This window comes from Arachis ipaensis, chromosome B5 (genome assembly GCF_059453495.1).
Source record: "Arachis ipaensis isolate K30076 ecotype BB chromosome B5, ASM5945349v1, whole genome shotgun sequence".
Classification (NCBI taxonomy): domain Eukaryota; kingdom Viridiplantae; phylum Streptophyta; class Magnoliopsida; order Fabales; family Fabaceae; genus Arachis; species Arachis ipaensis.
This window is the reverse complement of record NC_142440.1, coordinates 97,963,210-97,979,944: the sequence shown is the minus strand read 5'-3', so window position 1 is coordinate 97,979,944 and position 16,735 is coordinate 97,963,210. Positions and strand designations below refer to the sequence as shown.

Genomic DNA, 16,735 nt, shown 5'->3' with positions numbered 1-16,735 from the left:
CCAAATTCGAACCCCCTCTTCCATCTGTGTTCGAATTTTCTCTTCTTCCCTTCTTTACATTACATTCTTTTCTTCTTCTACTCACACAGGAGAACCTCTATACTTGGGTAAAAAGGATCCTTATTATTATTATTTTTCTGTTCCCTCTTTTTCATATGAGCAGGAGCAAGGACAAGAACATTCTTGTTGAAGCAGACCCTGAACCTGAAAGGACTCTGAAGAGGAAACTAAGAGAAGCTAAAATACAACAATCCAGAGACAACCTTACAGAAATTTTCGAACAAGAAGAGAAGATGGCAGCCGAAAATAATAATAATGCAAGGAGGATGCTTGGTGACTTTACTGCACCTAATTCCAACTTACATGGAAGAAGCATCTCAATTCCTGCCATTGGAGTAAACAATTTTGAGCTGAAACCTCAATTAGTTTCTCTGATGCAACAAAACTGCAAGTTTCATGGACTTCCATCTGAAGATCCCTTTCAGTTCTTAACTGAATTTTTGCAGATCTGTGATACTGTTAAGACTAATGGAGTAGATCCTGAAGTCTACAGGCTCATGCTTTTCCCTTTTGCTGTAAGAGACAGAGCTAGAATATGGTTGGATTCTCAACCTAAAGATAGCCTGAACTATTGGGATAAGCTGGTCAAGGCTTTCTTACCCAAGTTCTTTCCTCCTCAAAAGCTGAGTAAGCTTAGAGTGGATGTTCAAACCTTCAGACAGAAAGAAGGTGAATCCCTCTATGAAGCTTGGGAGAGATACAAGGAACTGACCAAAAAGTGTCCTTCTGACATGCTTTCAGAATGGACCATCCTGGATATATTCTATGATGGTCTGTCTGAATTAGCTAAGATGTCATTGACATGGTTGCTAACAACCAGTTCATGTACACTTCTGAGAGGAATCCTGTGAGTAATGGGACGCCTCAGAAGAAGGTAGTTTTTGAAATTGATACTCTGAACGCCATATTGGCTCAGAACAAAATATTGACTCAGCAAGTCAATATGATTTCTCAGAATCTGAATGGAATGCAAGCTGCATCCAACAGTACTCAAGAGGCATCTTCTGAAGAAGAAGCTTATGATCCTGAAAACCCTGCAATAGCAGAGGTGAATTACATGGGTGAATCATATGGAAACACTTATAATCCCTCATGGAGAAATCACCCAAATCTCTCATGGAAGGATCAACAAAAGCCTCAACAAGGCTTTAATAATGGTGGAAGAAACAGGTTTAGCAATAGCAAGCCGTTTCCATCATCCACTCAGCAACAGACAGAGAACTCTGAACAAAATACCTCTAATTTAGCAAACTTAGTCTCTGATCTATCTAAGGCCACTATAAGTTTCATGAATGAAACAAGGTCCTCTATTAGAAATTTGGAAGCACAAGTGGGCCAGCTGAGTAAAAGGATCACTGAAATCCCTCCTAATACTCTCCCAAGCAATACAGAAGAAAATCCAAAAGGAGAGTGCAAGGCCATTGATATAACCATCATGGCCGAATCCAAAGAGGAAAGGGAGGACGTGAATCCCAAGGAGGAAGACCTCCTGGGACGTTCAGTGATCAATAAGGAGTTTCCCTTTGAGGAACCAAAGGAATCTGAGACTTATCTAGAGACCATAGAGATTCCATTGAACCTCCTTATGCCATTCATGAGCTCTGATGAGTATTCTTCTTCTGAAGAAAATGAGGATGTTACTGAAGAGAAAGTTGCCAAGTTCGTTGGTGCAATCATGAAGCTGAATGCCAATTTATTTTGTAATGAGACTTGGGGAGATGAACCTCCCCTGTTCACCAATGAACTAAATGCATTGGATCAACTGAGATTGCCTCAGAAGAAACAGGATCCTGGAAAGTTCCTAATACCTTGTACCATAGGCACCATGACCTTTGAGATGGCTCTATGTGACCTGGGGTTAGGAATAAACCTCATGCCACTCTCTGTAATGGAGAAACTGGGAATCTTTGAGGTAAAAGCTGCTAAAATCTCATTAGAGATGGCAGACAATTTCAGAAAACAGGCTTATGGACAAGTAGAGGACATATTAGTAAAGGTTGAAGGCCTTTACATCCCTGATGATTTCATAATCCTAGATACTGGGAAGGATGAGGATGAATCCATCATCCTTGGAAGACCCTTCCTAGCCACAGTAAGAGCTGTGATTGATGTTAACAGAGGTGAACTAGTCCTTCAATTGAAAATGGAATCAGAAATAGCAGAAGAAAAATCACACCCTAGAGGAGGATCTTACAGGCGTTTAAACGCCAGTAAGGAGCATCTGGCTGGCGTTCAACGCCAGAACAGAGCATGGATCTGGTGTTGAACGCCAGAAACAAGCATCTGACTGGCATTCAACACCAGAAATATGCTGCATCTGGGCGCTGAACGCCCAGAACAAGCATCAATTCGGCATTTAAACGCCAGAATTGCATGCAAAGGCATTTTACATGCCTAATGGGTGCAGGGATGCAAATCCTTGATACCTCAGGATCTGTGGACCCCACAGGATCAACTCAGCATCTGTGGACCCCACAGGATCCCCACCTACCACCACTCACTCTCTTCCCTCTTCTCAATGTTCATCCTCTCGTCCCAATAAACACTCTTCCCTAAAACTCTTCACCAATCACCTCAATCTCTCTTCCCTATCACCACCTCACCATTCACATCCATCCACTCTTCCCCATAAACCTACCTCATAAACCCCACCTACTTTCAAAATTCAAAATCAATTTCCCACCCAAAACCCACCCTTATGGCCGAACCTTACCCCCCCTCCCTTCCCTATATAAAGCCCTCCATTCTTCTTCATTTTCACACAACACAACCCTCTCTTCCCCTTCTTGGCCGAATACATCTCTCCCTCCTCTCCTCCATATTTTCTTCTTCTTCTTCATCTATTCTTTCTTCTCTTGCTCGAGGGTGAGAAATATTCTAAGTTTGGTGTGGTAAAAGCATAAGCTTTTTGTTTTTCCATTACCATTGATGGCACCAAAGACCGGAGAATCCTCTAGAAAAGGGAAAGGGAAGACAAAAGCTTCCACCTCCGAGTCATGGGAGATGGAAAGATTCATCTCCAAAGCTCATCAAGACCACTTCTATGATGTTGTGGCCAAGAAGAAGGTGAACCCCGAGGTCCCTTTCAAGCTCAAGAGAAATGAGTATCCGGAGATCCGACATGAAATCCAAAGAAGAGGTTGGGAAGTTCTAACAAACCCCATCCAACAAGTCAGCATCCTAATGGTTCAAGAGTTCTATGCCAATGCATGGATCACTAGGAACCATGATCAAAGTAAGAACCCGAACCCAAAGAATTATCTCACCATGGTTCGGGGGAAATACTTAGATTTTAGTTCGGAAAATGTGAGGTTGGCGTTTGACTTGCCTATGATGCAAGGAGATGCACGCCCCTACACTAGAAGGGTCAACTTTAATCAAAGGTTGGACCAAGTCCTCATGGACATATGTGTGGAAGGAGCTCAATGGAAGATTGACTCCAAAGGCAAACCGGTTCAACTTAGAAGACTGGACCTCAAGCCTGTAGCTAGAGGATGGTTGGAGTTCATACAACGCTCCATCATCCCCACTAGCAACCGATCTGAAGTTACTGTGGATCGGGCCATCATGATTCATAGCATCATGATTGGTGAGGAAGTAGAAATTCATGAAGTCATCTCCCTTAAACTCTACAAAATAGCCGAAAAGCCGTCCCCCTTAGCAAGGCTAGCTTTCCCTCATCTTATTTGCCATCTATGTTACTCAGCTGGAGCTTTCATAGAAGGAGACATTCCCATTGAGGAAGAGAAGCCCATCACTAAGAAAAGGATGGAGCAAACAAGAGAGTCCACTCATGGAGCTCAAGAAACACGTGAGGAAGCTCATCATCAAGAAATCCCTGAGATACCTCAAGGGATGCACTTTCCTCCATAGAATTTTTGGGAGCAAATCAACAACTCCCTAGGAGAATTAAGTTCCAACATGGGACAATTAAGGGTGGAACATCAAGAGCACTCCATCATCCTCCATGAAATTAGAGAAGATCAAAGAGCTATGAGGGAGGAGCAACAAAGACAAGGAAGAGACATAGAAGAGCTCAAGAACATCATTGGTTCCTCAAGAAGGAAACGCCACCATTACTAAGGTGGACTCATTCTTTGTTATTAAATTATCTGTTTTTCGTTTTCTTTATGTTAAGTGCTTATCCATGTTTGTGTCTTATCACATGATCATTAGTATTTAGTAACTCTGTCTTAAAGTTATAAATGTCTTATGAATCCATCACCTCTCTTAAATGAAAAATGTTTTAATTCAAAAGAACAAGAAGTACATGAGTTTCGAATTTATCCTTGAACTTAGTTTAATTATATTGATGTGGTGACAATACTTTTTCTTTTCTGAATGAATGCTTGAACAGTGCATATGTCTTTTGAAGTTATTGTTTATGAATGTTAAATATGTTGGTTCTTGAAAGAATGATGACAAGGAGACCTGTTATTTGATAATATGAAAAATCATAAAAATGATTCTTGAAGCAAGAAAAAGCAGTGAATACAAAGCTTGCAGAAAAAAAATAGAAAAAAAAAAAGAGAGAAAAAGCAAGCAGAAAAAGCCAAATCTCTTAAAACCAAGAGGCAAGAGCAAAAAGCCAATAACCCTTAAAACCAAAAGGCAAGGGTAAATAAAAAGGATCCCAAGGCTTTGAGCATCAGTGGAAAGGAGGGCCTAAAGGAATAAAATCCCGGCCTAAGCGGCTAAACCAAGCTGTCCCTAACCATGTGCTTGTGGCGTGAAGGTGTCAAGTAAAAACTTGAGACTGAGCGGTTAAAGTCAAGGTCCAAAGCAAAAGAAGAGTGTGCTTAAGAACCCTGGACACCTCTAATTGGGGACTTTAGCAAAGCTGAGTCACAATCTGAAAAGGTTCACCCAGTTATGTGTCTGTGGCATTTATGTATCCGGTGGTAATACTGGAAAACAAAGTGCTTAGGGCCACGGCCAAGACTCATAATGTAGCTGTGTTCAAGAGTCAACATACTGAACTAGGAGAATCAATAACACTATCTGAACTCTGAGTTCCTATAGATGCCAATCATTCTGAACTTCAATGGATAAAGCGAGATGCCAAAACTATTCAAGAGGCAAAAAGCTACAAGTCCCGCTCATCTGATTAGAGCTATGTTTCATTGATAGTTTGGAATTTATAGTATATTCTATTCTTTTTATCCTATTTGATTGTCAGTTGCTTGGGGACAAGCAACAATTTAAGTTTGGTGTTGTGGTGAGCGGATAATTTATACGCTTGTTGGCATTGTTTTTAGTATGTTTTTAGTAGAATCTAGTTACTTTTAGGGATGTTTTTATTAGTTTTTATGTTAAATTTACATTTCTGGACTTTACTATGAGTTTGTGTGTTTTTCTGTGATTTCAGGTATTTTCTAGCTGAAATTGAGGGACTTGAGCAAAAATCAGATTCAGAGGTTGAAGAAGGACTGCTGATGCTGTTGGATTCTGACCTCCCTGCACTCAAAGTGGATTTTCTGGAGCTACATAACTCAAAATGGCCCGCTTCCAATTGCTTTGGAAAGTAGACATCCAGGGCTTTCCAGCAATATATAATAGTTCATACTTTGGCCGAGTTTTGACGACCCAAAAGGGCGTTGAACGCCAGTTCTACGCTGCAGTCTGGAGTTAAACGCCAGAAACACGTCACGAACCAGAGTTCAATGCCAGAAACACGTTACAAACTGGCGTTCAACTCCAAGAATGACCTCTCCATGTGTAAAATTCAAGCTCAGCCTAAGCACACACCAAGTGGGCTCCAGAAGTGGATTTATGCATCAATTACTTACTTCTGTAAACCCTAGTAACTAGTTTAGTATAAATAGGACTTTTTACTATTGTATTAGACATCTTTGGAACATCTTATGATTTTTAGTTAATCTTCGGATCATATTGATCACGTTTGGGGGCTGGCCATTCGGCCATGCCTGAACCTTTCACTTATGTATTTTTAACGGTAGAATTTCTACACTCTATAGATTAAGGTGTAGAGCTCTGCTGTTTCTCATGAATTAATGCAAAGTACTACTATTTTTCTATTCAATTCAACTTATTCCGCTTCTAAGATATTCATTCGCACTTCAATATGAATGTGATGAACGTGACAATCATCATCATTCCCCCACGAACGCGTGCCTGAAAACCACTTCCGTTCCACCTTAGATTGGATGAGTATCTCTTGGATCTCTTAATCAGAATCTTCGTGGTATAAGCTAGATTGATGGCGGCATTCATGAGAATCCAGAAAGTCTAAACCTTGTCTGTGGTATTCCGAGTAGGATTCTAGGATTGAATGACTGTGACAAACTTCAAACTCGTGAGTGCTGGGCATAGTGACAGACGCAAAAGGAGGGTGAATCCTATTCCAGTATGATCGAGAACCTCAGATGATTAGCCGTGCTGTGACAGAGCATTTGGACCATTTTCACAAGAGGATGGGATGTAGCCATTGACAACGGTGATGCCCTTACATAAAGCCAGCCATGGAAAGGAGTAAGACTGATTGGATGAAAACAGCAGGAAAGTAGAAGTTCAGAGGAAAGAAAAGCATCTCTATACGCTTGTCTGAAATTCTCACCAATGATATACATAAGTGTTTCTATCTTTATTTTCTGTTTATTTATTATTATTATTCGAAAACTCCATAACTATTTGATATCCGCCTGACTGAGATTTACAAGGTGACCATAGCTTGCTTCATACCAACAATCTCCGTGGGATCGACCCTTACTCACATAAGGTTTTATTACTTGGACGACCCAGTGCACTTGCTAGTTAGTTGTGCGATGTTGTGAAGTTATGTTTGGACCATGGTTCTGCGCACCCGTTTTTGGCGCCATTGCCAAGGAGAGAACGAACAACAAATTTTACAACCTCAGAGTAACAATTTCGCACACCAACATGGGATAAAAATAAAGATCAAGACATGAGCATGTAACATCAAAAGTGAAAAAAATGGGAAAAGAGGTGAAGAAGCTCTAATTTAGAAAGTATGTATGTTAGGTGAAATCTTAGACTAATCAAGGATTCACTTAATTAGCTCACTTAGCCTTATACATATACCCTTACCTTTACCTTGGCCCCATTACAACCTTACTTAAGACCTCATGATTTTCGGTATGACTATATTCTATAATTGTTGATTAGTTAGATGAAGAACAAAGTTATAGAAAGTAGGAATAAAAAGAAGAATAGAGTGATTAACCCAATAAACACTGAGTGACTAGAGAGTAAATACAAAATCCAGTGAGGGTTCAATAACTCATCAACATATATCTATGCTTAATTTACTAATTGTTTTGCAAGTTTGTAAAATATTTTTCTTTCCCATCTCATTTGCAAAAGTGCTTTATTATTTAAGGGTTGGCTATGTATATATATGATTCTTTGAGAATGTGAATTAATTTAACTACATGCAAGCTTTATATATGAGTGAATAAATTAGAATTGCATGACTCATTTAGGTAGTTGCATTTAGAATAGGTTGCATTGCATAAAATTCCACCACTTTAACCTTACCTTACTCTTTACCTTGGATTTAGCATGAGGACATGCTATTGTTTAAGTGTGGGGAGGTTGATAAACCCATATTTTATGATATATTTTGTGCTTAATTTGAGTGATTTATTTAATCCTTCACCCACTTATTCATATTAATTGCATGGTTTTACTTCTCTTTCCTTATTATGTGATGTATGTGAAAAACATGTTTCCTATGCTTTAAAATTAATTATTTTAATTACCTTTATTTCCATTCGATGCCGTGATTACTGTGTTGAGTAGTTTCAGATCTTCTAAGGCAGGAATAACTCAAAGGATGGAAAGGAAACATACAAAAATGGAAGAAAAGCACAAAACGGAGTCCTTGAAGAAACTGGCATCCACGCGATCGCATGGACGACACGATCGCATGCCAAGCGCGAAGAAGCGGCGACGCGGCCGCATGACTGATGCGACCGCGCGCCTTAAGCATAACACATATGATGCGGCCGCATGACTGATGTGACCGCGTGACAAGTAAAGCTCCGAATGACGCGACCGCGTGACCCACGCGGACGCGTGACAGAGGCCACGCATAAGAAATTACAGAAAACGCTCATAGCGAATTTCGAAGTCCTTTTTGGCCCAAATCCAAGTCCAGAAGGCATAGGCCAGAGGTTATGAAGTGAGGGAATGATCCATTCAAAGGGAGCTCGCCAATTTTTACTTTCCATGAATTAGAATTAGTTTTGAGGGAGGCTCTCTCCTCTCTCTTTAGGATTAGGATTTAGATTTAGGATTTTTATTCGCTTTCAGGATTATCTCTGTTGATCAGGTTCAATATTCCTTTTATTTACTTTTGCAAGTTACTTTATGAATCCTTTCATGTTACAGATTACTCTTTTATTAATGTTATTTGAGGTATTTCAGTTTAATATTGATTTTTTTTCTTTATGCTATTGTTGTTTTTTACTTCTCCTTTTGATTTTGGTTAAGAAATCAGTAACTCTGAAGTTATCAAACTCAAACATGATTGATAATTGTTATCTTTGTTAATTGAATTGAACTTCAATAATCCCAATCTTTTCTTAGGAAACAAATAGGATCCGAAGATCAACGCAATTAATCTCTTTACCTTCCTTTATATTAGTAAAGGCTAACGAAGTGGAATTAAGATTCAATTATTATCATCATTGATAAGGATAGCCAGGATAGGACCTCTAATTTCTCATACCTTGCCAAAGTTTATTTTACAGTTATTTATTTATTTTTAATTGCCATTTAAATTATTTGTCATATTCGTTCCTCATTCTTGAAACCCCAAATCTACAATCTCCATAACCAATGATAAGAACATACTTCCCTGCAGTTCCTTGAGAAGACGACCCGAGGTTTGAATACTTCGGTTATCAATTTATTTAGGGGTTTGTTACTTGTGACAACCAAAACATTTGTATGAAAGGAATTTTGAAGGTTTAGAAACTATACTTGCAACGAGGATTTATCCGCAAATTTCTAGACCACGCAAAAGTTCCTCTCATCAAGCCACATGTGCAATAGTGCACGAAATCACAATCACACTTTTGCAATTCTGCACAACTAACCAGCAAGTGCACTGGGTCGTCCAAGTAATACCTTACGTGAGTAAGGGTCGATCCCACGGAGATTGTCGGCTTGAAGCAAGCTATGGTTATCATGTAACTCTTAGTCAGGATATCAATAATTCTTAGATTTAATTTTAAAAAGTAAAAGAACATGAAATAAATACTTGTTATGAAGTAATGGAGAACAGGTTGAGGTTTTGGAGATGCTCTGTCTTCTGAATTTCTGCTTTCCTATTGTCTTCTTCTTCATGCACGCAAGGTTCCGTCCATGGCAAGCTGTATGTTGGTGGATCACCATTGTCAATGGCTACCATCCGTCCTCTCAGTGAAAATGGTCCAAATGCGCTGTTACCGCACGGCTAATCATCTGTCGGTTCTCACTCATGCTGGAATAGGATCCATTGATCCTTTTGCGTCTGTCACTACGCCCAGCACTTGTGAGTTTGAAGCTCGTCACAGTCATCCTATCCCAGATCCTACTCAGAATACCACAGACAAGGTTTAGATGTTCCGGATCTCAAGAATGCTGCCAATTGATTCTAGCTTATACCACGAAGACTCTGATCTGAACCAGAAGGCTAAGAGATAAGCACTCAGTCTAAGGTAGAACAGAGGTGGTTGTCAGGCACGCGTTCATAGGTTGAGAATGGTGATGAGTGTCACAGGTCATCACATTCATCAAGTTGAAGTACGAGTGAATATCTTAGAATGGAAGCAACCGTGATAGAATGGAAAATAGTAGTAATTGCATTAATTCATCAAAACATAGCAGAGCTCCTCACCCCTAACCATGGGGTTTAGAGACTCATACCGTAGAAAATACAATATGAAACGTGTAGAGTGTCATGAGGTACAAGATGAATCACTAAAAGTAGTTTTTATAATAAACTAGTGACCTAGGGTTACAGAAAATGAGTAAGCTAGAATAGTTAGTGTAAAAATCCACTTTCGGGGCCCACTTGGTGTGTGCTTGGGCTGAGCATTGAAGCTTTCACGTGTAGATACCTTTCTTGGAGTTAAACGCCAGCTTTTGTGCCAGTTTGGGCATTTAACTCTAGCTTTCATGCCAGTTCTGGCGTTTTGACGCCAGAATTTTCGAAAACCACTAACATTTTTTTCAAAATTCCTTTTAATTAACTAATTGTTTTAAATTTTAATTTAATTTTATTTCTCTTCTTAAATTTTGAATTATAACTAATAATTAAAATAAAAACAAAAATATTTTAATTATTTACTAACACGTTTCTTCTTAAAAATTCGAACCCTCTCCCTCTCTCTGTGTTCGAATTCTTCTTCTCCGTTCTTCATTCTATTCTTCTGTTCTTCTACTCACATAAAAGAATCTCTATAGTGTGACATAGAGGATTTCTCTTCTTTTCTGTTCTCTTGTTGAAGCTGATCTTGAACCTGAAAGGACTCTGAAGAGGAAGTTAAGAGAAGCTAAAACACAACACTCTGGAGAGGACCTAACAGAAATTTTCGAAAAAGAAGAAGTCATGGCATCCGAAAATAACAACAATGGTGGAGATGCAAGGAAGGTGCTTGGTGACTTTACTACACCAACTTCCGACTTCTATGGAAGAAGCATCTCAATTCCTGCAATTGGAGCAAACAACTTTGAGCTTAAGCCTCAATTAGTTTCTCCAATGCAGCAAAATTGCAAGTTTCATGGACTTCCATTGGAAGATCCTTATCAGTTCTTAGCTGAATTCTTACAAATCTGTGACACTGTTAAGGCCAATGGGGTTAATCCTGAGGTCTACAGACTTATGCTTTTCCCCTTTGCTGTAAGAGACAGAGCTAGGATATGGTTGGACTCACAACCTAAAGAAAGCCTGAACTCTTGGGAAAAGTTGGTCAATGCTTTCTTGGCCAAATTCTTTCCACCTCAAAAGTTGAGCAATCTTAGAGTGAAAGTCCAAACCTTCAAATAGAAGGAAGGTGAATCCCTTTATGAAGCTTGGGAAAGATACAAGCAATTGATCAGAAGGTGTCCTTCTGACATGCTTTCAGAATGGAGCATCTTATGTATATTCTATGATGGTCTATCTAAATTGTCCAAGATGTCATTGGACCACTCTGCTGGTGGATCTCTTCGTCTGAAGAAAATGCCTGCAGAAGCCCAAAAACTCATCGAGATGGTTGCAAATAACCAGTTCATGTATACTTCTGAAAGAAATCATGTGAATAACGGGATAACTCAAAAGAAAGGAGTTCTTGAGATTGATACTCTGAATGCCATATTGGCTCAGAATAAAATATTGACTCAGCAAGTCAATATGATTTCTCAGAATCTGACTGGAATGCAAGCTGCATCCGGCAGTACTAAAGAAGCCTCCTCTGAAGAAGAAGCTTATGACCCTGAGAATCCTGCAATGGAAGAGGTGAATTACATGGGAGAATCCTATGGAAACACCTATAATCCTTCATGGAGGAATCATCCTAATTTCTCATGGAAGGATCAATAGAAGCCTCAACAAGGCTTCAATAATAATAATGGTGGGAGAAATAGGTTTGGCAATAGCAAGCCTTTTCCATCATCTTCTGAGCAATAGACAGAGAATTCTAAGCAGAGCCTCTCTGACTTAGCAACCATAGTCTCTGATCTATCTAAGACCACTCTCAGTTTCATGACTGAAACAAGGTCCTCCATCAAAAATTTGCAGGCATAAATGGGTCAACTGAGTAAAAGAGTTACTGAACTTCCTCCTAGTACTCTCCCAAGCAATACAGAAGAGAATCTAAAGAGAGAGTGCAAGGCCATCAATACAACCAACATGGCCAAACCTGGAGAGGAGGAAGAGGTAGTGAATTCCAGTGAGGAAGACCTTGCTGGACGTCTACTGACCAATAAGGAGTTCCCTATTGAAGAACCAAAGAAATCTGAGGCTCATATAGTGACCATAGAGATTCCACTGAACTTACTGTTGCCATTCATGAGCTCTGATGAGTATTTTTCCTTTGAAGAAGATGAAGATATTATTCAAGAGCAAGTTGCTCAGTATCTAGGAGCAATCATGAAGCTGAATGCAAAGTTAATTGGTAATGAGACTTAGGAGGATGAACCTCCATTGCTCATCAATGAACTGAATACCTTGGTTCAACAAAAATTACCTCAGAAGAAACCGGATCCCGGAAAATTCTTAATACCCTGTACCATAGGCACCATGACCTTTAAGAAGGCTCTGTGTGACCTGGGGTCAGGAATAAACCTCATGCCACTCTCTGTAATGGAGAAACTAGGGATCTTTGAGGTACAAGCTGCAAAATTCTCACTAGAATTGGCAGACAAATCAAAGAAACAGGCTTATGGAGTTGTAGAGGATGTCTTAGTGAAGGTTGAAGGCTTTTACATCCCTGCTGACTTCATAATCCTAGACACTGGAAAGGATGAAGATGAATCTATCATCCTTGGAAGACCCTTCCTAGCCACAGCAAGAGCTGTGATTGATGTGGACAGAGGAGAGGAAGCATGAAAAGCTTCTCTCAATACAGAGTAAAACAGAGCCCCCACACTCAACTTCTAAGTTTGGTGTTGGGAGGCCATCATCAAGCTCTGAGTCTCTGTGAGGCTCTCTAAGAGCTCACTGATAAACTCATATTTTATGATATATTCTGTGCCTAATTTGAGTGATTTATTCAATCCTTCACCCACTTATTCATATTAATTGCATGGTTTTACTTTCCCTTTCTTATTATGTGATGTATGTGAAAAACATGTTTCCTATGCTTAAAAATAATTATTTTGATTACCCTTTATTTCCATTCGATGCCGTGATTCATGTGTTGAGTAGTTTCAGATCTTCTAAGGCAGGAATGACTTAAAAGATGGAAAGGAAACATACAAAATTGGAAGGAAAGCATAAAATGGAGTTTTTGAAGAAACTGGCAATGACGCGACCGCGTGACAAGGAAAAATCCCCAATGACGCGACCGCGTGACCCACGCGGCCGCGTGATAGAGGCCACGCACCAGAAATTACAGAAAACGCTCCCAGCTATTTCTGAAGCCCTTTTTGCCCAAATCCAAGTCCAGAAGGCACAGATCAGAGGTTATGAAGTGGGGAAATGCATCCATTCAGAGGAGAGTCTCCAATTTAGTTACTATTAATGATTTAGATGTAGTTTTGAGGGAGAGGCTCTCTCCTCTCTCTTTTAGGATCTAGATTTAGGATTTTTATCGCTTTCAGGATTATCTCTTTTTATCAGGTTCAACATTCCTTTTTATTTATCTTTTCAATCTAGTTTATGAATTCTTTTATGAATTCTTTTGATATGGTGGTAGTTGAAGTGCTAGGTGATGTGGTTGCTCCTCTTCTTGTTGTGGCTGCCCTTGTGGCACATGCTCATGTCCTCTATCCCTTCTCCTCTCAGGTGGGTTGACAGCCACCACTTTGACCATCTTCTTGGCCGTTATGGGCTTGTCTTGTTCTACCAGAACCTCATCAATAATCTTCTCCATCCCTGCTTCATCACACAGCCTTTGGATGATGCTGGGGAATGCTAGCCTTGTGCTATCCTTGGTGCTTTTCAGCACCCTGTTAATGTTGTTGGCTATCATCTCCCCAACATTCACATTCTCACCTTTCATAATGTTGTATATAAGCACAGCCCTTTCCACTGTCACCTCAGAAGTGTTTGAAGTAGGGTTGAGAGATCTTCTCACAAAATCTATCCACCCTCTATCTTGGGGCTCAAGTCTCTCTTCCTCAGCTGGTTGGGTCTCCCATCTTTATCTCTGATCCATTGCACGTGCAACACACAAATCTCATTGAGGATTTCATCAAATCTTATGTCTTCTTGCTTCATCCTTTCTTCATAACTCTGAGTGGAGCTTGTTTGTCTCACCTTGAGTATCCTATCTATGTTAGAGGGACTGTAATCAATGGATTTCCCTCTCACATAGCTAACATAGCCATAGGGTTCCCCTGGCTTAGGCACAGTATTGGCGTAGAACTCTCTTACCAAGCTTTCCACCACTTCCTTGGTGGGTTGCATAAGAGTGCCCAGCCTCTACTATTTATCTCCCTGTTGATCTCAGAGTGCTCGTTTCTCCCCAATTGGAACCCAGCTTCCGAAATAATTTGTCTCTCACTCACCTAACCATAAAATTAGTTTTGGTTGAATGATGAAAGAAACTTGTATTCGTTGTGGCTTGAGGACCCTGAGGTTGGTTCCTTGGTCTTTCTTTTCTTTGTTGATGAGGCTCTTGGTGGTGCCATTGTGGTGAAAAAAGTGTGCTTGAAGTGTTAAAGAAAGTTAAAGAAGTATGCGAGAGAGAGCAAGCAAAACACAGTTTTGCTTCAACACCAAACTTAGGGCTTTATTGTCCCTAATCAAGTAGAAGAAAAAGGTAAAGAAAAGAGGACGGAGATGAAAAGAAAGAAAGAATTGTGATGGTCTTTTTGTGTGTGAGGTTGGGGTTTAAAGTGTGAGGAGAGGTGGGAAAAAAAATAAGGGGTTTTTATAGGGGTGGAAAGTGTGGTCTGAATGGTGGGAATTGGAAGCAATTCAATGTTTTCCCACTTGGGAAGTGGCACATAGCATGGGAAGAGGCACCAATCCTTATCCCATTTTGCTTCCTGCATGTGTTGAGTTCCAAAGTGTAAGTACACTTTGACTATCTTCTTGATGACTTATCAATCATGTGGGCCCCATTCTCTCTCCTAAAAAATGATACCGAAAATCCCATCAGTAATGACAAAAAAATCCTTCACATTCCTTGAGCAAATGAACTTGCAACTGATGAGTGTCCCTTGGGACACCAAACTTAATTCCCTTGCATCTAATAAATTGTGTTCATCATTGGGTTTTTAATGTGTTCATAAGGGTGAATTAACTTTTATCCTTTCACATTCTTTTGCTTCTAAACCCCTTCCAAACACATTTAAAACCAACTTTCATACATTTATCAATCTATTAAATGCTTTTAACTTGGATGGCATTGGGCTTGCTAGGTGATCTTTGTATGGTGGTGGCCACACCAAACTTAATTTCTGAGCTTACTTCTTAATATTTAATTCATACAAAGGGTTGTGAGCCTAGATTAAGTGGGTTGGTGGCCACACCAAACTTAGCTTGTTAGCCAGTTCCCAGCCCAATTACTTGATGACAAGTCATCTTAGCCTAGTTTCACTAGTCTTTTTCTTTTGTTTTCAATTATTTTTATGCACTTTCTTGAGCCATAAGTAAGCCAATTGGGTAGAATTTCATATTTCCTTTGATTCAATCAACCATGGATGAATTAATGCAATTTCATGAGATTTTGTGCTATAATTGTCATATATTATGAAAGAATAACAAACTCATGATTTTGAGCATAGCTTTGATGTATTTGATTGATTGATGATAGGTGAAAAGAGCTTTGAAGAAGGTTGAAGAAAGAAGAAAGGGCAAGGAGCAAGAGAGAACAAAAAGCTTGAGCAAAAGCTTGCCTCAAACTTTAGCTCAAACTTTTGGAAGAGTGAATTCACATTGGTTGGAGCAAAAGCTTGCGCCAACGTTTGCCTCAAGCTTTTTGGCAAATGTTGGCGCCACACACCAACACCCTGGAGGAGAAAAGCTTGCGCCAACGTTTGCCTCAAGCTTTTTGGCAAACGTTGGCACCACACATCAACACCCTGGAGGAGAAAAGCTTCCACCAACGTTTGCCTCAAGCTTTTTGGCAAACGTTGGCGCCACACATGCACACAAGGGGATCCACGTTTGGCTAAAAGTTTGACCTCAAACTTTAGCTCAAACGTGGATATCAGCAAAAGGGGGTGACTGATATAAAAAGCTTGAGCAAAAGTTTGCCTCAAACTTTGACTCAAGCTTTTGTGCTTTATGTCCCGGTTCACAATGGGTTTCTCTCCAACTCCAAGTGCAATCAACAGAGGCTTTTGTCAACCCAATTCCATCAAGAGCAAAGGCCCAATTCAAGGCTTGAAGACCATTTGAAGAAAGTGTATAAATTGCTTAGGATTTAAGTTTTCCGAGAGCTTTTCTTTAGCATTGGGAAAAACACTTACAGAGAGAGCTCACCTTTACATTTCTTGGCATTGTTGTTTTAATTCAAGGGAATTTGGGAGGAGAATTGATCTCTCTTCTTCCTTGTTCTTGCTTGAGCAATCTTTACTTTTCTTGCTTCAGATCTTGGGTTAAGAATTGAAGAACTTCTGTTTCAATCTCACCTTGAGATCTTGTTAAATTTTCTGCATAATTGAATTCCAATTTCTCTTAATTGCTTCTTCTTCTACTCTTTCTGCAATTTACATTTCTTTATTTCCTTTGCAATTGTTCTTGCTGGATCTAGGAAGGCAGTGAGATCTAGACTTAGCTATCTAGTCTCTTGAGTCCTGAGATCTACAGTTTTAAATTTCAATTTCCTTATTTCATTGCTACACCAAGCTTTTTCTCATTTCCGTTTTAGATCCGGTTTAATTCAAGTCATCTTCTACTTTTCTGTTTATTGCATTTTACTTTTCCTTGTTTAATTTCTGCAAATCCAATTCCCAATTCCCTTTACAATTCAAGCCATTTACATTTCTTGCACTTTAAGATTCTGCAATTTATATTTCTTGCAATCTAAATTTCTGCAATTTATATTACTTG

General features: G+C 39.6%; 1 non-coding gene across 1 annotated transcript; it reads right to left on the bottom strand.

Annotated features, from left to right (window-relative positions):
* Nucleotides 1-689: 689 nt before the first annotated feature.
* Nucleotides 690-797, bottom strand: LOC148565096 (small nucleolar RNA R71). Its single transcript, XR_015885288.1, has one exon. It is a non-coding gene; the product is annotated as a small nucleolar RNA R71 (small nucleolar RNA).
* Between the last annotated feature and the right edge of the window lie 15,938 nt (nucleotides 798-16,735).